Source organism: Schistocerca americana, unplaced genomic scaffold, assembly GCF_021461395.2.
Source record: "Schistocerca americana isolate TAMUIC-IGC-003095 unplaced genomic scaffold, iqSchAmer2.1 HiC_scaffold_47, whole genome shotgun sequence".
In the NCBI taxonomy this organism is placed as follows: Eukaryota; Metazoa; Arthropoda; class Insecta; order Orthoptera; family Acrididae; genus Schistocerca; species Schistocerca americana.
In genome coordinates this window covers 255,001-262,500 of record NW_025726203.1, presented here as the reverse complement: position 1 = coordinate 262,500, position 7,500 = coordinate 255,001, and the positions used below count along the sequence as shown (strand labels likewise).

General features: G+C 52.9%; 3 non-coding genes across 3 annotated transcripts in view; all 3 read right to left on the bottom strand.

Moving 5' to 3' along the window:
• Positions 1–537, bottom strand: part of LOC124584286 — a 4,224-nt gene extending 3,687 nt beyond the window's left edge. Inside the window, exon 1 of the ribosomal RNA XR_006974675.1 lies at positions 1–537. This exon is cut by the window's left edge and continues 3,687 nt beyond it. This is a non-coding gene — a ribosomal RNA (large subunit ribosomal RNA).
• Positions 538–725: 188 nt separating this feature from the next.
• LOC124583954 lies at positions 726–880 on the bottom strand. The gene has a single exon (XR_006974380.1). It is a non-coding gene; the product is annotated as a 5.8S ribosomal RNA (ribosomal RNA).
• Positions 881–1,232: 352 nt separating this feature from the next.
• LOC124584008 lies at positions 1,233–3,142 on the bottom strand. The gene has a single exon (XR_006974429.1). It is a non-coding gene; the product is annotated as a small subunit ribosomal RNA (ribosomal RNA).
• Between the last annotated feature and the right edge of the window lie 4,358 nt (positions 3,143–7,500).

The following is a 7,500-nucleotide window of genomic DNA, read 5'->3' as shown; positions in this document are numbered from 1 at the left end:
GCGGATTGCTCCGCGCGGGCGGCCGGCCCCATCTGCCGAGGGCGGAGGCCAGTGGCCGGATGGGCGTGAATCTCACCCGTTCGACCTTTCGGACTTCTCACGTTTACCCCAGAACGGTTTCACGTACTTTTGAACTCTCTCTTCAAAGTTCTTTTCAACTCTCCCTCACGGTACTTGTTCGCTATCGGTCTCGTGGTCATATTTAGTCTCAGATGGAGTTTACCACCCACTTGGAGCTGCACTCTCAAGCAACCCGACTCGAAGGAGAGGTCCCGCCGACGCTCGCACCGGCCGCTACGGGCCTGGCACCCTCTACGGGCCGTGGCCTCATTCAAGTTGGACTTGGGCTCGGCGCGAGGCGTCGGGGTAGTGGACCCTCCCAAACACCACATGCCACGACAGGCGGCAGCCTGCGGGGTTCGGTGCTGGACTCTTCCCTGTTCGCTCGCCGCTACTGGGGGAATCCTTGTTAGTTTCTTTTCCTCCGCTTAGTAATATGCTTAAATTCAGCGGGTAGTCTCGCCTGCTCTGAGGTCGTTGTACGAGGTGTCGCACGCCACACCGCCAGCCGGCTGTGCACGCTACCGAGTAAGTACCGGTATGCGAACCGCCAGGCGACGGGCGCGCATCGCACGTTTAAGGAGGCGCGGCCGGCCCCACAGGCGGCCGCGACGCTCCCAGGTCTGCGAAGCGGGGCAAACGCCGCGCGCTTCAGTATACGTAGCCGACCCTCAGCCAGACGTGGCCCGGGAACGGAATCCATGGACCGCAATGTGCGTTCGAAACGTCGATGTTCATGTGTCCTGCAGTTCACATGTCGACGCGCAATTTGCTGCGTTCTTCATCGACCCACGAGCCGAGTGATCCACCGTCCTGGGTGATCTTTTTCTTAGTTTCCACTGTCTCTTTCAAGACAGTTGCATAGGCGGGACGTAGGCGTGTGGCGGCCCCTGTTCAAGCGTTCTGTGTCCAACGGCCTCACGGCCGATGGGCGTCGTACGGCTCCACACCGGAGCGGACAGGCAGTCGGGCGAAAGTCATTCAAAACCGGCGCCAGGCGCCAGGTGCCGCAGGCCAGCCGCTCCAGCGCTTCAGCGCTCGTACCACACAACATTGGCGTTAGTTTTGAGAAGCACGCGTGGTTCCGCACGCGGCGCACGGCTACTGCGAGCCGTACAGGTAGCGTGTTGCGCGACACGACACGCACATCGAAAGACATGCAGTCTAGTCGGTAATGATCCTTCCGCAGGTTCACCTACGGAAACCTTGTTACGACTTTTACTTCCTCTAAATGATCAAGTTTGGTCATCTTTCCGGTAGCATCGGCAACGACAGAGTCAATGCCGCGTACCAGTCCGAAGACCTCACTAAATCATTCAATCGGTAGTAGCGACGGGCGGTGTGTACAAAGGGCAGGGACGTAATCAACGCGAGCTTATGACTCGCGCTTACTGGGAATTCCTCGTTCATGGGGAACAATTGCAAGCCCCAATCCCTAGCACGAAGGAGGTTCAGCGGGTTACCCCGACCTTTCGGCCTAGGAAGACACGCTGATTCCTTCAGTGTAGCGCGCGTGCGGCCCAGAACATCTAAGGGCATCACAGACCTGTTATTGCTCAATCTCGTGCGGCTAGAAGCCGCCTGTCCCTCTAAGAAGAAAAGTAATCGCTGACAGCACGAAGGATGTCACGCGACTAGTTAGCAGGCTAGAGTCTCGTTCGTTATCGGAATTAACCAGACAAATCGCTCCACCAACTAAGAACGGCCATGCACCACCACCCACCGAATCAAGAAAGAGCTATCAATCTGTCAATCCTTCCGGTGTCCGGGCCTGGTGAGGTTTCCCGTGTTGAGTCAAATTAAGCCGCAGGCTCCACTCCTGGTGGTGCCCTTCCGTCAATTCCTTTAAGTTTCAGCTTTGCAACCATACTTCCCCCGGAACCCAAAAGCTTTGGTTTCCCGGAGGCTGCCCGCCGAGTCATCGGAGGAACTGCGGCGGATCGCTGGCTGGCATCGTTTATGGTTAGAACTAGGGCGGTATCTGATCGCCTTCGAACCTCTAACTTTCGTTCTTGATTAATGAAAACATACTTGGCAAATGCTTTCGCTTCTGTTCGTCTTGCGACGATCCAAGAATTTCACCTCTAACGTCGCAATACGAATGCCCCCGCCTGTCCCTATTAATCATTACCTCGGGTTCCGAAAACCAACAAAATAGAACCGAGGTCCTATTCCATTATTCCATGCACACAGTATTCAGGCGGGCTTGCCTGCTTTAAGCACTCTAATTTGTTCAAAGTAAACGTGCCGGCCCACCGAGACACTCACTCAAGAGCACCCTGGTAGGATTGCAACGGGGTCCGCCTCGGGACGCACGAGCACGCACGAGGCGCGTCGCACGCCTTCAGCTCGCCCCACCAGCAGGACGTCCCACGATACATGCCAGTTAAACACCGACGGGCGGTGAACCAACAGCGTGGGACACAAATCCAACTACGAGCTTTTTAACCGCAACAACTTTAATATACGCTATTGGAGCTGGAATTACCGCGGCTGCTGGCACCAGACTTGCCCTCCAATAGATACTCGTTAAAGGATTTAAAGTGTACTCATTCCGATTACGGGGCCTCGGATGAGTCCCGTATCGTTATTTTTCGTCACTACCTCCCCGTGCCGGGAGTGGGTAATTTGCGCGCCTGCTGCCTTCCTTGGATGTGGTAGCCGTTTCTCAGGCTCCCTCTCCGGAATCGAACCCTGATTCCCCGTTACCCGTTACAACCATGGTAGGCGCAGAACCTACCATCGACAGTTGATAAGGCAGACATTTGAAAGATGCGTCGCCGGTACGAGGACCGTGCGATCAGCCCAAAGTTATTCAGAGTCACCAAGGCAAACGGACCGGACGAGCCGACCGATTGGTTTTGATCTAATAAAAGCGTCCCTTCCATCTCTGGTCGGGACTCTGTTTGCATGTATTAGCTCTAGAATTACCACAGTTATCCAAGTAACGTGGGTACGATCTAAGGAACCATAACTGATTTAATGAGCCATTCGCGGTTTCACCTTAATGCGGCTTGTACTGAGACATGCATGGCTTAATCTTTGAGACAAGCATATGACTACTGGCAGGATCAACCAGGGAGCTGCGTCAACTAGAGCTGAGCAGCCGGCCGCCCGGGAGTGTGTCCCGGGGGCCCGCGCGAACACGCAAGCGTCCGCTCAATTATTCTGCAAACAGGAGGAGGCTGAGCTCCCCTGCACCATACACCTCGAAACCCTCTCAGGTCCCGGCGGCGCGCAGCGCCGTCCTAAGTACTTGGTCGGGTTCGAGAGAGGCGCAATCGCCCGGAGTTTGGCGAGTAGACGCTTTAGGTGCGACCACCCGTGCTCCCAACTGAGCTTGCCGCTGCCGACAGAGGCCCGGGAGCGTGCTGTCGTGGCATTGCCGGCGGGAGACAACACGCGCCACCTACGGTGACCGGCAGCTCCAACGCCAGCGCCACAGAAGGACAAAAGCCCCACTTGGGTGCCGAAGCGAACTCTCCCAGCACAGCGCACGCGCCAACACGTCCGCACAGCTGCGATACAAACCACCTGCGAGAACCGCAGAGGCGACCGAGCAGCAGACGGCGTCGCGGCGCCGAGCGCCGGGCGGCGGCGCATCCTCAGCGCACACAGTCCTCAATCGGACCAGCACACTGCAGATGTCCACCGCGCTTCGCACCGGGCCCGCGAGGACCTACTTTGGCCGCACGGCGCCGCGTGCAGGGTGCGCCGGCGCGCAGCTGCGCCGCCTGCCGCCTCCGTCGGCCGGCGCGCCTGCCACTGGCCGCCCCCACCAGCCGGCTGTAGCGCGTGCGCCCACGCACCGCGCGGCCAGCACGCCGGGAGGCCCCCCCTCACCGGCCGGGGACGGTCCCACCCAGCCACCGCCGCGTATCGCTTCACACCCAGATGCCATTCACGTTCGTGGGCATGGTGGGTATCGCTGGAACAACCGGTTGGTAGCTCAACCGATCGTCGCCATCACTGATTCACCTCTAGCGAGAACAACCGCACCACAACGGTTTACCAGTTGTTCATTTGCGTAACGTCACCAGCAAACGTAGGCGTCCATCGCCATTTGCAAATTCAACGATTGTTGCATGCCTGTGTCAGGTGTCACGACACACTATGTCTGCCCACATACACGCAACAACATGTGCACGCTTCGCGAACACGTGGAAGGTGGCCCCCGTACGTATGCGATGTCCATTGCGCGAACGACTGTCAACCGGCCTCTGTCGCATGTCGCAGATGTGGAACGCAGTGCACCATGCTATCACGGTGTGTGAGAAGAGACGACTACGTCTGACAACACGCGCCACTACATCAACAGACGGCTCATGCTGATCGCCATCCAGGGCATACCACACTGCAATCCAGCTCTTATAGGGAGACGACACGTAGCTGAGTGCACAACATTTGGACCGCATGGTTCGCCGTTGTTGGCGCAGTCGTTGTACGGTCACATGTACCACGATGTATCATTCAGTACATGAGGACCAATGTGCAGTACAGTGTGTGATTTGGACGTACAACATCAGCGGACAGTTGACACAGGCCGTACCACAGCGTAGGCTAAGTGCTTCGCCATGCAAATGCCAATGAACAACTGCAAATGCCAATGAACAACTGCAAAGGGCATTGAGCATGTACGTCCTGCTGCCATCCACATTACAGTGTATAGCTGCAAGGTGTTTAACATGAAGCGATACACTGGGGACCGGGCAGTGCGAGTAGCAAACTATATTGCGGGGGTTGCAGTTAGGCAACACTACACTAATTTAACGCGTCGTATGACAATTACAGAGCAGGTTAAGGCCCAACGTGTGTTGGGTTAAGGCCCAACGTGTGTTGGGTTAAGGCCCAACGTGTGTTGGGTTAAGGCCCAACGTGTGTTGGGTTAAGGCCCAACGTGTGTTGGGTTAAGGCCCAACGTGTGTTGGGTTAAGGCCCAACGTGTGTTGGGTTAAGGCCCAACGTGTGTTGGGTTAAGGCCCAACGTGTGTTGGGTTAAGGCCCAACGTGTGTTGGGTTAAGGCCCAACGTGTGTTGGGTTAAGGCCCAACGTGTGTTGGGTTAAGGCCCAACGTGTGTTGGGTTAAGGCCCAACGTGTGTTACGTTACGGCGCAACGTGGGTTACGTTACGGCGCAACGTGGGTTGCGTTACGGCGCAACGTAGGTTACGTTACGGCGCAACGTAGGTTACGTTAAGGCGCAACGTAGGTTACGTTAAGGCGCAACGTAGGTTACGTTAAGGCGCAACGTAGGTTACGTTAAGGCGCAACGTAGGTTACATTAAGGCGCAATATAGGTTACATTAAGGCGCAATATAGGTTACATTAAGGCGCAATATAGGTTACATTAAGGCGCAATATAGGTTACGTTAAGGCGCAATATAGGTTAGGTTAAGGCGCAATATAGGTTACGTTAAGGCGCAATATAGGTTACGTTAAGGCGCAATATAGGTTACGTTAAGGCGCAATATAGGTTACGTTAAGGCGCAATATAGGTTACGTTAAGGCGCAATATAGGTTACGTTAAGGCGCAATATAGGTTACGTTAAGGCGCAATATAGGTTAGGTTAAGGCGCAATATAGGTTAGGTTAAGGCGCAATATAGGTTAGGTTAAGGCGCAATATAGGTTAGGTTAAGGCGCAATATAGGTTACGTTAAGGCGCAATATAGGTTACGTTAAGGCGCAATATAGGTTAGGTTAAGGCGCAATATAGGTTAGGTTAAGGCGCAATATAGGTTAGGTTAAGGCGCAATATAGGTTACGTTAAGGCGCAATATAGGTTAGGTTAAGGCGCAATATAGGTTAGGTTAAGGCGCAATATAGGTTAGGTTAAGGCGCAATATAGGTTAGGTTAAGGCGCAATATAGGTTAGGTTAAGGCGCAATATAGGTTAGGTTAAGGCGCAATATAGGTTACGTTAAGGCGCAATATAGGTTACGTTAAGGCGCAATATAGGTTAGGTTAAGGCGCAATATAGGTTACGTTAAGGCGCAATATAGGTTACGTTAAGGCGCAATACAGGTTACGTTAAGGCGCCATACAGGTTAGGTTAAGGCGCCATACAGGTTAGGTTAAGGCGCAATACAGGTTAGGTTAAGGCGCAATACAGGTTAGGTTAAGGCGCAATACAGGTTAGGTTAAGGCGCAATACAGGTTAGGTTAAGGCGCAATACAGGTTAGGTTAAGGCGCAATACAGGTTAGGTTAAGGCGCAATACAGGTTAGGTTAAGGCGCAATACAGGTTAGGTTAAGGCGCAATACAGATTAGGTTAAGGCGCAATACAGGTTAGGTTAAGGCGCAATACAGGTTAGGTTAAGGCGCAATACAGGTTAGGTTAAGGCGCAATACAGGTTAGGTTAAGGCGCAATACAGGTTAGGTTAAGGCGCAATACAGGTTAGGTTAAGGCGCAATACAGGTTAGGTTAAGGCGCAATACAGGTTAGGTTAAGGCGCAATACAGGTTAGGTTAAGGCGCAATACAGGTTAGGTTAAGGCGCAATACAGGTTAGGTTAAGGCGCAATACAGGTTAGGTTAAGGCGCAATACAGGTTAGGTTAAGGCGCAATACAGGTTAGGTTAAGGCGCAATACAGGTTAGGTTAAGGCGCAATACAGGTTAGGTTAAGGCGCAATACAGGTTAGGTTAAGGCGCAATACAGGTTAGGTTAAGGTACGACATAGGTTAGGTTAAGGTACGACATAGGTTAGGTTAAGGTACGACATAGGTTAGGTTAAGGTACGACATAGGTTAGGTTACGGTACGACATAGGTTAGGTTACGGTACGACATAGGTTAGGTTACGGTACGACATAGGTTAGGTTACGGTACGACATAGGTTAGGTTACGGTACGACATAGGTTAGGTTACGGTACGACATAGGTTAGGTTACGGTACGACATAGGTTAGGTTACGGTACGACATAGGTTAGGTTACGGTACGACATAGGTTAGGTTACGGTACGACATAGGTTAGGTTACGGTACGACATAGGTTAGGTTACGGTACGACATAGGTTAGGTTACGGTACGACATAGGTTAGGTTACGGTACGACATAGGTTAGGTTACGGTACGACATAGGTTAGGTTACGGTACGACATAGGTTAGGTTACGGTACGACATAGGTTAGGTTACGGTACGACATAGGTTAGGTTACGGTACGACATAGGTTAGGTTACGGTACGACATAGGTTAGGTTACGGTACGACATAGGTTAGGTTACGGTACGACATAGGTTAGGTTACGGTACGACATAGGTTAGGTTACGGTACGACATAGGTTAGGTTACGGTACGATATAGGTTAGGTTACGGTACGATATAGGTTAGGTTACGGTACGATATAGGTTAGGTTACGGTACGATATAGGTTAGGTTACGGTACGATATAGGTTAGGTTACGGTACGATATAGGTTAGGTTACGGTACGATATAGGTTAGGTTA